A 21,650-nucleotide genomic window follows, 5' to 3' on the forward strand; every position below is an offset into this window, starting at 1 on the left:
CCCTGTTCCCTCCCTCCTTCATTGACTCCAGTGGCTCCATCATTGACTCCTCTGACAGCCTCGACTTGACATTCAGACATCGCGTTCATCTCGTGTTTGTCTCCGTCAAAACAGCCCAGGCTATTCGATCCATGCGCCCGGCTGTCAACAGGCAACACAGCGCGGCCTGTCCACCTCTGCAGACGCTCCCTGGAAGACATCTATACTTTAAACCGGCAACAACCTAAATCCTTATTTCATAGAGTTGTGAACCGCTGCGCCTTCTATGTCAGAGGCTCAGCCTTCTACAGCTACAAGCTGAGGCTGTGGTTTGCCTGTATTTTATGTGTCAGTGGCTCTTTTTGGTGAATTAGCTGCTAGGATTGCTAAAGTGCCGACTTGAATCTTGGTCTTTGTGTCAGCTGCAGTGACCTATGATATAGTGGAGGTTAAACCTACCAAAGCTCAGTTTACTGGCTTTTTTATCTGCAGAATATAGTTTAGCCAGCTTTTAAGGATCATATATACCAGTAGAAGTGGGTTACAATTCAATATTAAAATGTATCATAATATAATTCAACAGAATTATATTAAGTTATTCTACAAACTTCTGTTTCAAATGAATGATTCTATGCAAGCCGTTATTAAAAACTAACAAACTAGACATGAGTTTGGCCTCATGTAACAACATGGTATCACGCCAAAGTAATAGACCCGTCTGTCCACCAGAGGAGAGCGTGTCAGTGTCGTGTTTCGCCTCGCCAAAGCGTGAATATTACACGTGTGTATGAAAGTGAAATACCAGCAGGGGGCAACAACACAACTCACTTATGTTTAGGCAACAAAACAACTTAGTTAGGTGTAGGAAAAATGTCATGGTTGGCCTTAAAACATGTACATAAACTAGGACTGTCGCAATAACCACAATATGGCAATAACGCTCGTCACATCCGTGTAGGCTACAAGTGCTGAACAACAACTATGGAGGAGAAATTAATACACACAGACCTGCAGATCTGTCCTCTCCCTGCAAGCTTCAGCCTTCCCTTCATCCAGAGTACTCTACCTAGTGCCGAAATTTTTACTTCTGCGGATATTCCCTATCGTAGCAATCAAAGCGTCTCAGCTGTAAAAAACCCGCTGCGCCTCATTGCCCTTCTGTGTCCTGCATTTAATAATAAACAAGTATTTAATTTGTTTTAAAACAGTCATCTTTGTCATTTAAAAAGAAACAATATACCTAACAATTATTTATACAGCACTAAAATCAGGATAAGTACTTTGTAGAAAATGTTATTGCCCACTTTGCCTTGCGCATTATCATGTCATTCATACACCTTTTTGTGCGATTGCGCTGTATATAACAGTAGTTCACTGCTTTTAAAATGTGATCCATATTATGATATATATTGATATCTGATATCATTAATATCATGATAATGATATCTACCATTTCACCAATACCTATGTATCAGTCATCAAAGCAGCATTGCAATGATGTAAGTTTTATGAGGAGATATCTTTAGAATAATAACGTTTTTTCCCCCTGAAATGATGAAGTACGTTTGACTGGAGTCTATGATAACATCTCAGAGTTAAAGTATGGCTACTCTTGTAATCTAACACACTGGAGTAGACATGATCTACATGCATTACATTCTTCCTCTGTCTTGCTGGATTCTTTCCCACTCTTGACTTTCCCGTCTGCTGCTGAAGGAAGAATGAGAGACGCCATTGACTCACGCTTTCCACCTACAACAGACTCCACATTACACTATTGATTGACATCATAAGCAACTAAAGTACCAAAGCCGCGGTGCTGAATAGCAAAAGGTAACAGGTTGCAACACATGCCACACTCTTGGCTTTCACCTTTAGCCAGAATATCCAGAGGGGATCCATTTCTTTATGTGAAATGTGTGTGAGTGATGAGTATTGCGAAAGACAGACAGTTCGTCATGGCACATTGAGACACTACATTCAGTAGACAGACAGTCAGTCTTCCCGTATTGGAACACCTGTTGGACTTACCGATTCACAGACACAAACTCCAGTCTCCAGCATGAAGGTTGGATGCTCTACATGCCCACACACTCTGGCCTCCACACACATTTCACCCTGCAACATAAAGAACATAGGACGTATTGTATTGGCAATAATGGTGGACATTGGATGCAAATTATGGACGCCAGAATCGTCCAATTTGAACGTAACTTCTAGGATACTGGGCCGGGAACGACACTGGACTTCAAAGCAAAAACAAAGATATTCTGCATATGGTCTGTTATTATGCGTGGCCAGCCCGGCTATGTCAACAAAGCATGGAGAAGCTCGGATTACAGCACACACAGATGGAGAGTGACTTCATACTCTGCTCTGGTAGACATTACTCTATATCTTTACATAGCAAATAGTTATTTGCTGCTATATTAATGCTCTGGGTATCAAATTTAGCTCCTTTCAAGCTTCAAATAATGTTGCAAACGGATATCTGTGAGTTATTTAGGCCAAGATTTCACAAAACAATGCAGATGCAGAAAGATCTCAGCCTCTATTATTCCATTCAGCCTGTCAGATTTATATTTATTCCACATTAGAATATTTGCTGCGTCAACATCTAAACTCCAACAAGTGGCTGCGACAAAGTAATATATATGATAACAACCGTTCATATTATCTAAACTGAAATGATCACTGCAAGTATAGTGAAAGCTCAGGTGGTGTTATAGCTCCTGAATGCAGATGTGAGCTGCACTTCCTAGCTGGGAGCTTGTACTCTATCCGCCGTCTTTCCCATACGATAAAATGCAGCATGATAAACACATCGACTCGGTGACTGACACGGCGGATCAGTGGCGAGACGGAAAGACATTTCTGCCAAACAGCCACGAGAGCTGGAGGTAAATACACCCAAGATAACAACCTCCATCTCTCTCTTTCTTTATTGCCACCTACTCTACCTCCTCCTCCTTTCTCCCATCTCTGCCTCGGTGTCGCCATATCCCCCCCCCCCTTCACCTCCCTGTGTGTTGTCGTGGCAACGCCGCAGCCGCCCCATTATAATGTCTGCGTGTTTGTAAGTGGAGTTGCTGCTTTGCCGCTGTTGGTTTCTCCTTTTTTCTCTCTTTGTCCCTTTGAAAAAGAGAATAAAAAACGGGGGCCGACATATGGGGGAGAGGAGGAGAAGAAGAGGAGGTAAGGGAGGTAGGTTTGGAAAAGGGGAGGGGGGGTGATGCAGGAGCTCTAGCAATCATTTAGCACTTCCCTCTCTTGCTTTTATCTGTCCTCAGAGCTGCTTTCTACATTTCCTTTTGTCTCTGAGGTTGGAGGCTGCTCGCCGTTCCCGTAAAAGTGGCTGTGTGAGAGAGCAGCCGTGAAGTTTATTAGGTTGATCACACGCACAAACACACACACTTTTCTCTCTTGTACATATTTCCTTTTCTCTCTCTCTCTCTCAAACACAAACACACTCACCATTACAGAGAGACGGAGTGTATAGAGCTATTAGATGCATTGATGAGGACGCCCGTCATCAAAGAGAATCCACAATGAGAACAAACATACAGAGCAGATGAAACACCTCCTTTGTGTTTGGCTCCAGGAGCACAACACCTTCTAATGAGGAGGCGCGTGTGCGAAAGGTGCGTGCACGCGCATGTGTGCGATTAGTAGATTTCTTGTCTTATATTTGTTTTTCTGTACACGACGAGCTGGTATCTGCTCAAAGTTGTGTCTGGTAGTGTGTCTACACAGGCAGACTGACAGGTGTGTGTGTGTGTATAGGTGTGTATAGGTGTGTGTGTGTGTGTGTGTGTGTGTGTGTGTGTGTAATCTCCCAGATAAGGTAGGCAGATAGAGCGAGCAGATAGACAGGGGTATTGGGGATGAGATTGCAGGAGGGGCTTAAAGCTGAAGCTGTAAATCACTTAACCTGGGGCTAATGGGCTTATAGGCTGTACTACAGTACACACACACACTGACACAAACACAAACTCAATCCCAGTCGCCCTTCCAAAAGCACGCGCATACACAAAATAACCAAATTTCTGCAATGTTGGGCCCCAAAGGCCTCAATAAGTCTTATCTGAAATGTTAACTATTAAATCATGTCCATGCAGAATGTCAAATTAAAAACTGACTAATTTAGAGTGTGCCGGTGATGTATTGCTCCACTATGTTTTTAATCAATTTAGCTTGTGTGTGTGTGTGTGTGTGTGTGTGTGTGTGTGTAGGTATGCTGTTTTGTTCTCGTCCAGCATGTTTATTCATCATGGTTTGCATTGGTGTTGCGTCACAACGTGTGTGTGTGTGTGTGAGCACACGTGTGGGCGTTTTGCATGAATATGCAATAGAAACCTTTCAACCCGACGCACATGTGAATCACCGCAAAGTTCTGCCAGGTAAAAAAAAAAATTAAATAAAGTGGGGCCTGATGTATTAGTCAGTGTTTTTTATGGACAGACGTGTGACTCATCAAGTTATGCGCGGTTTTCCTGCAGAACTACTTGAATCACTTGTGCACGAGCGTCTGGAGCTCTCATCTGTAGTCGGGATAGCGGCTGATTGCAGACGCCACACATGTAACATTAAAAAGTGTGCATTTGCAAGCTAGAAAACAAGCGAGCTGTCACTTGCTTTTCATTTAAACACGCCCACGCGCACACACATGCATTATAAGGTACCCAAACACATCCTTCCTTCATGCAGGGTCACATATGGTGGGCCATTCTCCTGGCCAGTAGCTCATTACATTTCTCATTATGTCTTTACACACATTTGGCCGCTCCTCTGCACCTGTTGAGGTGTGATATACCGGCTCCCTGTTTACACCTGCTCCTCCACCTCCTCCTCCTGTTCCTGCATCTACACCCTCCTGCCCTCCATCTCACACTTCTTCTCTCCCTATCACTCCATCTGTCTACCTGTCTCCCTGCCTGCCCGCCTCATCATCATCCTCGGCCGTGCATCCGACGGAGACCACGCTGTTGCCAAGGCTACCGCAGCCATTGTGTACCCGGTTGCCAGGTGACTGGTCGCCGTGGCGATGATCAAGAATTCTGAAGCGCCGCCGCCGCCGCCGCCACTCCTCCTCCCCTCGATAAATAAATCTTCACCATTTTTTTCTCCCCTCCTTTCGCCGCTCCGTCGTTGTCCTTCCCTCCCTCCTGTCGACACTGGTAGAAGAAAAGAACAGCGACCTTTAAGTGGAACTGAGCAACAATGGAGGGATGGGATGGATGATGGCTTGTTTGTTTTCTTTCCTATGTCTCTCTCGCTCTCTCTCCCTCTGTCCTCAACTCTATTTTTCTTCTCCCTTCATCCATCTAGTCCCTAGCTGTCCAGCCTGCCCAGTGTAATAATGAATTGTCTCTGCTTTCTTTCTCATTTCCCTCTCTGCCCCGCTTGTTTGATCACCCCTCTTAATTCTTCATCTCCCTCTTTCTCCATCCTTGTGTTTTATTTCGCCAAACAGCGGACCATGAATGGCCCTCGCTCGGGCTCTCTCCTCCTCGTCTTTGTTCATCCTGGCACTCAGGGTAATTCAACCTTCTTCAGTCTCCTACCTCCTCCTTTTACCCCCCCCCTTCTTCTTCATTTTAACAGCGTTAACCTTTTTCCATCCTCTCTGCTCCCTTTGTCCTTTTTCTCTCCTCATCACTGGACAATTTTGTTCGGGCTTGTAGTGATGCTCTTATCCATTTAATAAGCTTACTCTAATGTGATAGTTAATTCCTGTTCCCCCCCCCATCACAAAGAAAGATGCTGGCAGATAAAATTGGTGTGCAGTAGGGTTTGAACATTATGTTTTTTATGACTGATGAGTATTTTTTGGCATTTCCATTTCCATTACACAGAATTTGGGCTGAATTCATTTAACATTTGACAGTCTTCAAGCCAGAAAGAGGAAAGTAACCAGTTTCTGCTTGCAGAGTTTTATTTATGGCTCAAAGACGATGTGACACTAACATCTACTGCAAGCAAAGATGATGGTGAAGAAGAAGAAAAAGGGAAAGAAGAAGTTGTATCCTCACATGTGGAAACTAATTAAACTGTGAACCGTATCTCATTTTTCATCAAAAGGCCTGAAATGGTCCTCAGCAAGCTTATGTGAACCCAAGAGGGTATCAGGCAGAGAGATAGATACAGCAATACTTGAAACATAAAGTATATAGAAACGCTTTCATGCCGGGTCTTATAAGGCAACGCCAACAAAAAGGCCAGTAGTGTGTTTAGTGTGTATTACATAGCTTTTAGAGGCTAAGAGAATGAAATATACACGTTATAGTCAGATGTATGTGGACACCCAAACGTTACATCCTAATGTGATGGATGAACATGTCAACCATTTGCTCCTATTCAGCCACAAGAGTGTCGGGTACTGATGCTGGGCAATAAGGCCTGGCTCACTGTCAGCACACTATTGTCTAAACCAGGAGTAGGTAGCATTAGGCACATGTGCCACCATTGGCACGTGGTGGCTTAACCAATAGTACACTAGCAATAAGTGTGCAAGAGAGTTTTGGAAACAGCCATTGGCAGTTGTGCGGCCTGTTATTTACGGTAGTTTGAATGTTTTATTCCCCTGTGAAGACCCGCCCTACTCTGCCTCTGATTGGCTAGTACTTGTTGCCTTCTTTGCAGAATTGTTTATTGCTGATGAACAAGATGATTGAAGGTTGGTAAGGATGGCCTACCTTCTTGTATAGCACTCTCATATATAATTACAATGTCCTGATTATAGGCACAAAAAATGTTGTTTTAAATGTTGCTATGCACGTTGCCAATATGGATGGAATAAAATTACAGATTTGTTGGAGTTTTAAATGTTGATGTGGTGTCATAATTAAACTTAACCTTAATGTTGATATGGCACACGGATTAACAAGAAAATCTAAAATGACACTTCATATCAGAAAGGTTGCCGACCCCTGGTCTAAACTATCTGTGTGTGATGAAGAATACTGTAGTTCGACATTTTGGGGGAAATACTTATTTGCTTTCTTGCTGAGAGTTAGATGAGAACACTGCGCATGTCTGTCCATTCAATATGAGGCTACAGCCAGCAGCCAGTTCGCTGAACTTAGTATAAATACTAGAAACAGGGGGAAATGGCGAGCCTGGCTCTTTCCAAAGTTAAATAGATATAGTCTCACACAACAAGGTGTCTTTTTAACACTCTGTTTTCTGTACAGATTAAAAACAGAAATAGAACATGTACATTAGTGAACTTTAAAGGTGCTGGTGGCAGATTTTGTAACCTTTGGTCTTAATGCCAAGTTAAGCCACCTGGCTGCTTCAAATTGATGAGACAGATATGAGAGTGGTATCCAGGAATGTCACGAGAACAGATACAGTACTTCGGTAACAAGTAGAGAACAAGTTTTTCTACAGTGCCACAGGTACCATCAGGGCTCGAGACTAATGCCGTCGGGATAGAAAATGTTTTTGGGACGCAGCCAACAAATTATCGATGCTACTTTCCCTGATAATAGAAAAGGAGTTATGACCTGTTTAACTTCACACAAAAAAACAGCATACAAATGGTAAAAAAGGTGTGTGTTGAAGTAAATGTATTGTTTTACTTTTTGTTTTTTTACCATGGTAGCGAATTGGTATTGAGAATGGTGGAGTTTCACTGGTATTGGTATTGACTACTACATTTCTGGTATTGTGACATCCCTAGTGGTATCGGTCTTCTTCTAACCTAAAACTCTCTGCAAGAAAGCAAATAAGTGAGTTTGCAGAAAGAGGTGTCCACATACTTTTGGCATATAGTGTACATATATAGTAAACATAACCCTAATTCTGTAATCTTCGGTGTAATTATATGGACTTACAAATGTGAGGTTTTCAAACAGTAATCAGTGCAGCAGATTTTACTGTGAAAGTAACCTTGCCTGCTCACCCATCCTCTAGAAGTGCCATCTTCAGCCAGCTGGCTGTGTGTGTGTACGCGTGTACGCGTGTGTGTGTGTGTGTGTGCGTCGTAGTGTAAAGGGCAGGTGATTGCAGTTTCCTGTGCCTGCATGTCACGACGTGATGTGTGTGTGTGCGGCTCCATTGCGTGTGTGACCAGGCTTGTCCCCCGATGTGTCCCCGAGCTTAGCCTGACGCTCCATTGATTTGTATGGAAATACCGCCTGTTCACACAGCGGGTCGAACGCCCTCTCTCTCTCTGTCATCAGTGCCCAGCTGTGGGACGCTCGCTGTGTTCTTTCATTTGATTGTGTGTGTGTGTGTGTGTGTGTGTGTGTGTGTGGAAGAGAGTGAGGGATCCGTGTGATTGAGTGAGGGATACAGTATGTGGCTGGAAGGACGAGAGCACAAGATTGTGTGAGTGGCACGTGAGCCCGTCAAATGTGTGCGTGCGTGTCGTACGGATTCAATGTGTCGCCGTTTCAATATAAGTGTGTGAACTCACATCTGTCTGTTGATGATACTGTTGATCAATCTCACACACACACACACACACTCCGGCTTGCCCTGACAGAATCCATGGGTTGAAATATAATGACCAAAAGCACCATTCAACATCCTGCTATCAACACCATCCGTCCTTTTGTTTACCACCCATTCTTCCTCCTCCTCTTCCTCCCTCGTAAGATGACTCAGTCCTGCCTTTTTCCTTCTTGTTATCCTCTCTATCCTTTTGTCCTCCCTCTCTCCTCTCTTTTCCCCCATCTAAATTTGTCCTTCATCATGTCGTTCCCTTTTCTTTCCCTCCCTCTCTCAGCATCTCCTCTATCTCCATCCTCCATTTCTCTGTCTCCCTCGGTACTCTGTTAATGTCACGACCCTATTCTGTTCACGTGCTCATCACTAAATGACAAACCAGAGACAGCTTCCGCCTCTTAAAGGCCAACGCGAGATGTGTGCAAATCTCTCCCTCCCGTTCTCGCTCTCTCTTGCAGACCTTTTTACCACTCATACAATATGTGTTTTTGTGTTTTTTTGAGCCACCCTGGGCTTCGCTCTGTCTAAAACTACAAGTAATGGCACCATTCACAGCGACCACGCCGAGAGAAAAGGTCTGGTTGCAGGCTACGTGTTTGCTTCATTCTCCGTGTTAAAAACACCGGCCGCGTGTTTTACCCTCCTCTGTGGCAGCGGCAGCCATTTCAGCTTTTGATACATGTTGTACACATCGAAATGAAACCAACCTAATCTCAGTATACACCTTCTTTTTTTGCAGGATAGAGTTTACCCACCTTCAGAGGCTGACATAAATATTTATGGGATAAACTCGAGGTCTACTTCATAGTGAGTATCATCAAACAGATACAAGTTATAGGAAGGTATTTTAAGAAGGGGGGGAGAAATTGAATTTTGTTTACATTGGTTGTTGTTCGTCTCATGATGCCCATACTTTTTCATTTTCCACTACATCACTGTAGAAATTATAAAAACTCCCAACATGACTGCCTGAGTGTGAGCAACCACTAACTCTTTTTTATGCTTGTTTCGGTGTCTGTGCTATGATTTTATTATTATTATTTATATGTATATTTTTTCTTAAATGTATTTATTTTATTATTTTTCTATTTTATTTATTTATTTATTTATTTATTTATTTATTTGTTTTTCTTTCTTTGTGATTACTCAATGTAATTCCATGTTTAAGTTGCCAAATCTTCTATGTGTACCACACTATCTCAATCACTTCAAAGATGATTAGAGGGGGTTATGAAATATGGGTCAGGGATAATATTGTTGCAAAATATGTAAAATACCAGTCCCTTTATAGTTGTACTGTTGTACTATACCTTTTGTGCCAATAAAAACATTGAACATAGATTTTTTTTATGTTGTTTTTCAGTAAACAATATGAGGTGCTTTTTTTTTTTTTTTTTTATATATATATATTATTTTTAATGACAAATTTTAACGACAACACATACATCAAACAAAAATCAAAACCCGCAACCAAACCCAAAAGTTCACGCACCCGCACTCGCACACTCACACACACACCCACACACTTTTACACCCGGGGAGGAGTAATACAAATACCTAAAGAGAGAATTATCTAAACCACATGTCAAGGACAAAACATACATATCGTTACATACAGTATCATCCATGTGATAGTTAAATGCAAGCCGTCCATAGTGGGAGTATTCATCAACAGAACAGAGAAAAGGAAAAACAAAACAATCAATATATGAATAGAAATATTGTCAAACTGAGTCCAAATATTGCAAAAAGGGGCCCCAAGATTCTTCCCATTTATGTTGACATTTTAAATTATTGGCTTGCAATTTCTCCATGTGGATAACTGAGACCAATTCATGCAACCAGTTTCTGAAGCACGGTGGAGTTGGTGTCTTCCAGTCTTTGAGAATATGTTTTTTTGCTAATACCATGCCCATCAATAGAGCTGTTTGAATATGTAAAGGGAGAGTTGAGGAGTCCACTGAGGATCCAAAAAGAACCAACACATCCTTAATTTCCCTTTCCCAGGCCTTCTTAATACAGTTAGCAGATTCAGAATCTATATGAGGTGCTTTTTAAAAATGACACGAGTCAATATCTTTCCTTCAATCCAAGTCCAATCCAAATTATTTACATGAGCGCTTCATAATCCTGATCAGATGGATCAGGTAGTCTCGCCGCTCCAGGGTATAGGTAATCAGAGAGAAATGATTCTCATTTGCAGTTTCCAGCCATTCACTGCAGGCAAACCTTTGAAGAAGATGGACCTGTATAAAGTGTTTGTAACAGTTATTGGTCTCCTGCTGTGCTTTATATTGAGTCAACGGTTTGATTTGAATATACAACTACCCCTCCGGTTGTTAAAGGGGAGAAGGTGAGCTCACAGTGCGATTCAGAATCTCATAAGTAGGTTAGAAAGACACAAAGCTTTGATTAATTAAGATATGAAAAGAGGAGATAATTGGCTCCTGCTGGTGGCATCACCTTGTGAAGTCATCGTGACATCACCACAAAAAGGGATGTCCTTCAAATTCCCTCTGCCAGCTGAAACTAAAACATTTTCTGTGTTTTTTACATGCTGAATTCAGCCTGCGCAGCTCAAATCAACCATATTTATGACTACATGCATGACGACATCAGAGAGAGATTCACTTTTACGGCTCGATTTTATGCTGCTCCTCCTCTACAAACTGTGAAGTGTGCGCATTGGGATGATGTATAAGACAAATATGACCCTATACGTGGCGGTGGTGGTGATGTGTGTGGCTGTGCATGGAGCATAAATTGAACCCGTCATAAATTTGGTTTATCGTGCCGTGTCTGTGCATGTTTGTGTAAGTGTGAGTGGACTGGGTTTTTACTATCCTGCAACGCCAAAAAATGCCCCCGTGGGAATAGATAACCCTAAAAAATAGTGGTCTCCTGAGAGTCCTTTTCCCAGAAGTTTATTAGAAGAATGTCCTTTTTTAGGGTTGAGTGTACAGGTTAAGGGTGACGATACTCCTCCTTACTAGTAAATTAAAATGTGTGTGTTTGCTTTAGTTAAACAGAAACATATGGAATTTAACCATTTTTCAGTGGGCTACCTCCAGGTCTGAAAAGTGAAGCCAATGCAGAAGTGCCTTAAACTGTCATTCTCTCTAACAGCCAGCAGGGGGCGACTCCTCCGGTTGCAAAAAGAAGTCTGATTGTATAGAAGTCTATGAGGAAATGAGCCTACTTCTCACTTGATTTATTACCTCAGTAAACATTGTAAACATGAGTTTATGGTCTCAATCGCTAGTTTCAAGTCTTCTTCAATACAGCATGATGTTCATTTAGTAAATTATGGTCCCAATTAGAGTCAAATAGACCATAAAGCAGCGGATGCTTTGGGACGTGGCTACCTTGTGATTGACAGGTCGCTACCACAGCGTTGTCCGGTCTGGGAGTTGTCCGTGTTGTCTTCTTACAACTTTAACCCTTTTCACAGTGTGTTTTCAGTTCATGAAAGTTAATTATGACCTATTTGGTCGCCTAAAAATATCTTATTCAGTGTTTGGTTGTACTTAGCTCCACCCTCTCATGACACTTCTGGTTGCAAATGACCAAGAAAGCGACCGACAAAAATCAAGATAGTGATGGCCAAAAACCAAGATGACAACGGCCAAAAATAAAGATGGCTTCGAAACAGCAGTCCGCAAACCAAGGGGTGATATCACGGTGACTACGTCCACTTCTTATATACAATCTATGCCATATGATCCAAAATAATGAAAAACAAAATCACTGTGGCCTTTGCTGTGTACGAGTGTGTCTAGTATTGGTTGGTACTATAGCTGGCAGCCATGTAGCTCAATAGTGGAATTAGGGTGATATTGGATATTGGATAGACTGCAACACATTACACCACTTCACTGTCATGGACGGCCACTTACTGCACACACACACATGCGCACGCACAAACACACCTTTTATGATATTTGGAGCTTGGAAGTAAACGACAGACGAGGAGGATGTTTAAGGAAATGTTTTTTTTTCTTCAGGGAGATTTAAGGAAGGAAAGTGCAAGCCGCACATTAAGCATGTTCTTTCCTTTATGCCAGCGTGCATAAAGCTCTTTTATATCATTTTAGATAATTTCCCACTCGTACGGTCTCCAGCTAAAGCATATTTCTCTGCTTTTATCAGCTTTTTTTATCGCTCCGTCCTCTTAACAAGCATTTTCCTGTCTCCTTTTGCAAAGTACTGTCTCTCCCTTTCGTCAATCTTCCCATTTTGCCAACTCTCATTCACAGTCACCACACACACTCTCTTTTTGTCTTTCCTTTCATTGTCAGTCCAGTCCTCCCTCGTCGTTTATGTACTTATACGTTTTGCATTGCAGACATGATATAGTATAGGCGTAGCACACTATCTTGAATCAATCCTGACCTTTGGAGTGTATAATATAATCTTTGTGAAGTTTTTATGTGTTTTTAATGCATTCCTGCAGTTATCGCTGCCTGGGGAGAAATAATGTTGATTGAATAGTAATGTTTGAAATTGAATCTCTTCTCTGTTTGTCTTCTTAGTCTGCCATTCGTCTCTAGAGACTCCTATCTCCCTTTTTGTCTGGGTTCTCTTTTCTCTTTCACTGTCTTAATCTCCTCTTTCCTTCACTATTGAATCTTTTCTCACCATGCCGTCTTAACTCACCTTTCTATAGGGTTGAGTTCAGATAACTGCTTCCATGTTGGCGAATTATGTAGATCAGAGTATAACAATGGAATATTTGATCTTTCCTCGCAACTTACTTACTAGAGAAGTGAAATGCACAAAGTACTCGGGTACCAGGTTTCAGATTTTTAGCTGGCGCTGGCCATCGTTTTCGACAAACGTAGCAGGTGGCAGATTATTACAGCTGCAGCTAATTAACATTATTCTGTAAATAACTTGAGGAACAGCCAAGTGCTATATCAACCCTATTGCCAGAAAATACTAACGATATAGGACCATCCTGCAAAACCTGAGATTATTTTCTATGACAAAGTTGTTGTCCAATTTAGATGGAATTTCTAGACGCCAGCTCTCTGTAAACTGGTGTCTGTCTGTACTCGGCCAAAAGATTGTTTGTTTGCATGATCAAGATTGGAATATGAGTTTTTACAGTTCATTAAGGACCAACAGAATGATGAGTCTTCACTTAAAGCTTCATCCATATCAATAATTCAAGCGGATCAACTTTATAGTTGTAGATGTTCTAGACGTTGTTAATTGTAAAGTTCATTAACGAAAACTATGGTGAAAAATCGTCAACGATACGATGACGAGACAGTAAAGACTTCGTTAAACACCAACTGTGACGATATCAACATGCAATATCAATGACAAAAGAAAGACGAGACTAAAACGTAGTTTGAAGAATTTAAACTTTGCCAAAATCTCTTTTTATTTTCAACACTTTCCACCTATACTCTTCTCCTCTCGCTGTCACTCTCTTGGTCTCAAACACATGCACCGCGTGCTTCAGCGGCGGCACTCAGTCCGTCTTTGTCATTCTTGTCTCAGTCCTCAGTCCTGACAAATGTGCTACTATAATACATAAAGTTTATGGTTTGTGGGTCAGGTACGGGTGGTTGATTAACGCATATTTTTGCATGTTGGGTGGTGCGGATTGGCTCCCATAACGGGCCCCGTGCATCATTAATCAGCACATACAGGAGGACTCAAACTAACTGCAAAGCTGCATTCTTAATCATGTGTTTCATCAGATAATAAGATAAAATCATATGCGAAATAAGTTTGACTAAACAAAATTATTGTTTTGGCTCGACTAGATTGACTGAAATGTTCAATGTTAAAGGTAATGACTAAAAGTTGACTAAAATGTCATGACTTTTTGTCGACTAAAACTATGAAGGATAAAAATCACTAAAATGTGACTAAAACTAATAAGCATTTTTGTCTAAAGAGTAAGGCTAAAATAGCTAACAAAATTAACACTGCTAGTGCTTGGGGCAAGTGGCTCGTGAAAAACAAGGTGTGCAAAAATAAGTGGGCTCCACCTATTTATTATTCAATGTGTCATACTCAATTTCCGATCATGCTGTTCACATAATTTTTAGGGTTGTAGCTACAGGTGGCACATTAACATGACTGCTACTAAAAACTGTAGTTTTCTGCTTTTTCAACTAACAAAGGATGCATTTTTTGTTACTTACAAAAGGTTGAAATCCACCTGAGTGGATTCAATAAGAGATTGGAACAGATTGGGATTTGATAAGCAGGTTTCTGTCCTGTACATATATCCATGTTTTAATTTGGCTTTCACTTGCTTAATGTTTATGCCAAGTTGTATCACCATCTAATGGATACCCTCTATTTCTCCCCTAACGTTCCTCCTCTCTTGTTACTTTTTCTTTTATTTCTGGTTCTTATGTTTCTCTCTCTCTCTTCCTTGTTTGATAAGTAATACACTGACCTTCTTTCCAGGCCTGGATCTATTGCGGGACTTTTTCTCATTTGCCCTCCACCCCCCCTCCCTCCTTTCTCCCCTCCATCACATCTGAAGAAATGGGGCAGACACTGCATACATTTACCGTACTGGCACACACCCATAAATACACACAGGAAGTGACAGACAAGGGAAGCATGGCCACAAGGGATGAGGAGAGAGAGAGCTGACACCAATATGGTGTTCTATTTGTCTGCTCATATTGGTAAACACCACCTCATCTGGCTTTACCGCTGTTTTCACGGTGACACCCTGAGCGTAATTATGACACATTGTCCTGCTTCTTGCCATTTTTCTTCAGCAGCGACCACATGCTCATCATGTGTACGCGCACACAAACAATTACGCACAAAAATACACACACGGTGTTGTGGCGAATCTGCACGCGGACACACTTTGATAGAGATGCAAGTGCAAACACACACCTAAACAAACAGACACACTCACACACACGAGCGTGTCACACTTGTCTTGCATTGTGTTTGCTTGCTGGCTTTGTTCCATCCATCACACCATGACAGCCAGTCGCTGTTGATTAGAGCCATGTCAGCCTCAACGGAGAAATCAATGGTGAAATATATAAATAAGAACACAATTAAACCATTTGAGTGGAGGGGAGGCAACAAGTGGCCCGTTGGAGTGACGCTTCCTGCCAGCAGAGGGCGCTGATGAGCTTCCCACTCAGTGGAGACAGAGAGGAGGGTGGTCTGAGGTTTTCCTTTGTTAGTTCTCCATCAGACTCCCCATTCCTTCAACTACAGCATGCGTGTATGGTTGTAAGGAAATACGCTTGTATGTGCTTCAGCTTGCGAGTGACCTCACCCTTCAAATTATTCTCATCTGAACTTGAAAGTAGTTCAAGTGCGCCCGTTACGAAAAAACACAAAACCCCCGTTTCTCACCATCGATCACTGCACACAACTCAGACACACAGTTGGCCCCCCTGGAGCCCCCAGCAGCGTCATTCAGAGGCCTGTCTGATCATGAATTAAAATGATTCATGTGTTTCGGGGTTGCTGGAAAGTGAAGCATTCGGCCTTGGAACCTTTGAGAAGCCGGTGAGTTTTTCAAACAAAAATAAGAAAAAAAAAAAGAAAAGTCAGGGAACGAGGCACGCAGACAGTCAGGATATAAAACCAAGAAATGCACAAATGAATGCAAGAAACTAAAAATAGAGGAAGAGACTCGTGAAGAGGCAACTAGAGTGGCCTCAAAAGGAGAGAAAAGAAAAGGAAAAAAGAGAGGAAATGCCGCCAGCTGCTACCGATTCCTCAGCAGAGGAGTTGAGTGGCATTTTTATGAAGAAAAGGCACGCAGAGCCAGGACGCCGAACTGCGCCTACTTCACGGCAGCACATACACACTCCGGGGTAAAGCGGCCTGCACCGCTGCACACACTACAACTGCTATGTGCATGTGTGTGGAAGTGTGCAACTAGGACCAGGAATGCACTTAAAAATGCTAATTTGCAAATCTCCATAACCTGCATTGGTGTGTGTGTGTGTATTTTTTTTTTTGCGTTTGGCATTTCAAAGCTTCTTGTTTATGGCTCTCAACAAGTCACTTTCATGTCAGATCTCAAACGGACACACACACACACACACACTCACGCTCGCTAAGTAACACCCCAGCGTGGTGTTGCTAATAGCACTAATTAATAGGCTAAATTCTGCTAATTGAACTCGCTTATGCCGAACCCCTCTCTTCCTCCTACTCCTCCACTCCTCTTTCATTCTCTCTCTGGACTTCAACACCATGCTGTTAGCTTTAATTTAAATTTGCATGGTGATTACATTACCGTTCCATAGACTAATGCAATCTCCGTTCTTTCATCATTACTGTAAATAATTCCACACTAATCCCGCAATCACCTATTTTCAACCTTCTCTCATTTGCAGCTTTTGCTCCCCCTGTCTTTATGCCTCTGTATCACCCCCCTCCAACTAACACACACACACACCTGCCTCTGTTTGAAGCCTCAAGGAGGAGAGAGGAGCAGAAGAAGAAGAAGAAGAAGCAGAAGCAGTTTTCAGTTGACTGAGCAGAGTGTGGAGGAGTGAACGGGATCTGGGAGGGACGTGGGGAGGGACAGCCATTAGCCATGCCAGCTGTTTCCCTTGCATATTAATACACAAGCAGGCAGGCAAACACACACACACACACACACACACACACACACACGCATGCACACATGCTGGCAAACATGCAAACTCATACTGTGAAGACAAAACCGAGCGAGACAAGCAGAAAAAAATCTGACATGTACTCTGCGTTTAACATCAAAGTCGTGCGAGAGATTTACAATAGAGAGCAGATTCGTGACATACATGTGCACACACACACGCGATAAAAAGGTAAATGGAGAAATCAGAAATGCATAACGGAGATAAAGGACGTGCATTTGATTTATAACAGATATGTCCATACTCATAAGAAATCCACTCACACACACACACACAGGCTATAAAGACTATCCCAGGAATCATGTGCATAAAAAACAGATGCATGAGATTTACAACGTCCAGACATGCTGTTCAGATTCATAACAGACACACACACACACACACCAAAGCTATCAAGGCAGCCATAGGAATCAGACATCTAAAATATATATGTGTATGCATAAAACCTGAGGAACACACTCACACAGGAGACACATGCTGTGCAGATACATAGCAGATGCAGCAGCGCACACAGAGACACACAGGAGTCTGTAAGAGGAGGAAGAAAGCAAGCAGTGCTGCATGATGGGTACAGAGAGGAGGAGAAACAAAGAGAGGAGGAGGGAGACAGAGAGAGAGAGAGAGAGAGAGGGCAGAGGGTGGCGATGATTGTGGCTGTGGCTCAAAGAATTCCCAGAGTGAACATTATATATTGAAAGGGGGATAAAGTGCAGAATTGCTTCTTCCCTTTTTTCTCACTGTTGTGCTTCTGCCACAACGAACAAACACTGTCACATCCCTGAAAGCTTTTCACAGTGTCCCATATACTACTATGTAATATGATGTATATATATTACATAGTAGTATATGGGACATACAGAAACTAGGGCTGTCAGGGCAAATTAGTTTTAACGCCACTAATTTCTTTAGCTCATTAACGCAATCAATCTTTCAGATGTTGCAGCGGGCTCAGTTTTAGAGTGAAGATACTAGTATCATATGAAACTAGAAAACCTAAAGATCCATTGGTACCATGTCATACTAGCTTGTCGCAGAGGAAGGTAAATAAAGCTCCAAAATTTTTGGCGAGGAAAAACTGTCATGGCCATTTCCAAAGGGGTCCCTTGACCTCTGACCTCCAGATATGTGAATGAAAATGTGTTCTATGGGTACCCACGAGTCTCCCCTTTACAGACATGCCCACTTTATGATAATCACATGCAGTTTGGGGCAAGTCATAGTCAAGTCAGCACATTGACAGCTGTTGTTGCAATTATTAAATAGACTGGACAGATAGACTGGAAAGGGGATGACATGCTGCAAAGGGCCGCGGGTCGGATACAAACCCGGGCTGCTGCTAAGGACTCAGCCTTGGTACATGGGTGCCCACTCTACCAGATGAGCTACCGGGGCGCCCCAAGCTGTAAACTTAAACATAATGTATGATAGAGTAGGACATATAGCTAAAGGGACCTCAAAAAGAAAAAGTCATATACACAGTGGTAGCTACTGTACTGTAGAAATCCCCCCTCATGCATTTCTCCTGCATCTATAATGCATTAGTACTTCAGACAATTCTTTCTTCAGTGCTGTATAGTAGAGGCAGCAGAGGCAGATAAGTATATTGAAATATAAAACTGAAGCTTCTCTCAGCCTCCTATCAGGCCATTCCCTGTGACTTGTGACAGCTGAAAGGAGAGGAAAGCCTGTTTTTTTACCAGCCAATTGCTCATGGGGATGGTACAAAAGTGCAGCATTAGTTCAGATATCATGCGGCAGATAGCATCAAGGCCTCGGAGACTGTGCACCCTAATGGCACGGATACCTGGGCGAAAACACAAAGTAAAACACCTGGATAAAAGACAAAAATTGGGGGAAAGATGGACGGATAAATATGGAAAAATAATGTGTCATCTTAGCCCAGACAACAAACAGACAGGCTTATGAAACAAAGGGCAAACAGAGTGACAGGGAGAGGGATTCAAAGGAACATATATTCAGAGACTCAGAGTATGTTCGGAGACAGATGCATGCAAACACACACAAACGTGTACACACATGCCGCAGAAAGTAATAAGCGTTGTGACAAAGACACTGAGACGCAGAGACAGGGAGAGAGATGATTGTGATGTTAGTAGACGCACGCACACACACACACCCACGTACACACACACACGTCTCTAGTGTTGGCTTGACTTATGAAATCCTAACTGTGGCTCAACACCGCAATATTGTCTGAAAATGTCAAGGCTTCGATGGAAGCCCCACTGGGACAAAATGTACTGTCAACACACACAGGGCTCAATCTGTTCTTGCAAAGACATATGGCTCTCATTTATCACATTCTACGCGGAGACAAATTGTTTTCCCAAAACCTCGATGTGCGACACAGCAAGAATGGTAAAGATGAGGTAAAGAAGAAATGTCACAACAAGGGAGAGGAGAACGGAGAGCCGAGTCAGACTCTACAGGCCCGATATATCAAGCTATGTGCTTAGCAGAGGAGGCTGGTCCGTAGAGGCAGAGGAGGTCAGAAGAAAACTCTTATATCAATTTAATGTACTTCATAAATAATATATATATATAATATATAAAAGAAATGGTGCCCCAACCTCCTCCCTCACTAAACAACACATTTTCTATCTGTTCAAAATGTGCCTCAAAGGGAGGTTTGTAAAGTATTTAATACTCTTATCAACATGGTTGTGGACAAATATGTTGCTTTATGCAAATGTATGTATATATTTATTATTGTAAATCAATTAACAACACAAAACAATGACACATATTGTCCAGAAACCCTCACAGGTACTGCATTTAGCATAGGAAATATGCTCAAATCATAACATGGCAAACTGCAGCCCAACAGGCAACAACAGCTGTCAGTGTGTCAGTGTGCTGACTTGACTATGACTTGCCCAAAACTGCATGTGATTATCATAAAGTGGGCATGTCTGTAAAGGGGAGACTCGTGGGTACCCATAGAACCCATTTTCATTCACATATCTGGAGGTCAGAGGTCAAGGGACCCTTTTGAAAATGGTCATGCCAGTTTTTCCTTGCCAAAATTTAGCATAACTTTGGAGCGTTATTCCTTCCAGACAAGCTAGCATCACATTTCCTTTGGTTGAAACCATGTTGGAAGTTTTTATATGCTTTATTTTGGTGGAAAATGCCTAATTACAGGTGACCCAAGGTTCAAAACCAATCAAAAACAACACAGACTAAAAATCCTGTTTATTAGACTTATGGTAACTTCTTCTTAAGTTGTATATTTAGCCCTACGGGCACATAAAACAAATCTGATTCTAGTCCCTTAAACTTCATCTTCGCATAATAGGTTTTTGCTCTTATAATCAACCTCCTCTGCTGTACAAACCAGTTAAAAACACATACGAAAATAGAATCTGAGCATCGGCCCAGACTGCAATCTGCCCTCGGTTATTTTTTTTCTGTTATGCTTTCCAAGCATCAGTGACTTGGCTTTAAGACGTTATAATCTGTCTCCATATACCCATAAACCCTTGCGTTCCGGAGCAATTTCCTGTTCAGATTATGTTCTAACTCCTTCCACAACATGCTGCAGTTGTCTGGGAGGAGGACAGAGAGAGCTGCATTTTAAAAGGGTATCTCTGTAAATGCGAATGCTTCGTTCTCACCTGGACGGACGAATGAAGCATTTTAACAGTTCAAATGAACTGCTGCTTGATGTGAACGCATCCTAAATCATCCCAGTGATTCAAAATGTGGGGTTTAGGCTTACCCAACAACAGGAAACCTTTAATCTTTCAGTTTCTTTGCATTCAGAAGACATGTGGGGTGTGAATGAACATATGCAGCTGATTAACTCAGACAGCAGTGATAGCTTTACCTGAAACACCTGAGGGACTCGGACACACGGTGCATATTGCGAGCAAAACACGTTCGCATGCACCATATATGCAGCAGCTCACATCTTGATCCCATACTTTAATTACAGTTTCCTATATTTCTCTACTGTGCTTCACACTAATTAGACAGAAGTGGTCTGTCGCGAGATAAACGATCCCATGTGGCACCCTTATTTTGACTTTTATCACACCCACACCCACACACATGCGTAATCAAAATACAGCTGTCAGGAGTGTGCATCTGCAATGGTGAGCACGTGCACACTGGACAGACAGACGGATGCACATGCACGCATGCTCAAATATGCATACGCACGCTGGATGCTAATTAGGACGTGCTGGTTTTGATGTTTATAAAAAGAAATAAGAAAAAATTCCATCAGCAAACCTCAGTTTCCTGTTGAGAAGGGCTGTTGGATTTTAAAACGCCTTTACAGGCTCTCATGGCAGGGAGGTGCGACACGCTGGGTGCATGACGCCAAGCTCGTAATGCTCACCGCGGCGCTGCCACTGTCGCCACCAGCCTCTAACCTGTAGCTTCTACCCCAACACACACACACACACACACACCACCCCGATGCTGGCCGCAGGACCGCACCCTACCCTGGGCCTCTGTTTATAGATGGGAGGTGAGCTCTGTGTGTGTGTGTCTGTGGGAAACTTGCACTTTCCTTCCCCTGGGGCACAGTCTTACATTGTGGCTCCCACCTTG

General features: G+C 42.4%; 1 protein-coding gene across 1 annotated transcript in view; it reads right to left on the minus strand.

The window, feature by feature from the left end:
* Positions 1-21,650, minus strand: part of serpinh2 (serine (or cysteine) peptidase inhibitor, clade H, member 2) — a 122,032-nt gene that overhangs the window by 83,946 nt on the left and 16,436 nt on the right. Inside the window, exon 2 of the mRNA XM_074622816.1 lies at positions 2,011-2,097. The gene's annotated coding sequence lies outside the window, so the exon portion shown is untranslated. The remainder of the gene's footprint in view (positions 1-2,010; positions 2,098-21,650) is intronic.

The sequence above is a fragment of the Sebastes fasciatus genome, chromosome 22 (genome assembly GCF_043250625.1).
Source record: "Sebastes fasciatus isolate fSebFas1 chromosome 22, fSebFas1.pri, whole genome shotgun sequence".
NCBI classification, from domain to species: domain Eukaryota; kingdom Metazoa; phylum Chordata; class Actinopteri; order Perciformes; family Sebastidae; genus Sebastes; species Sebastes fasciatus.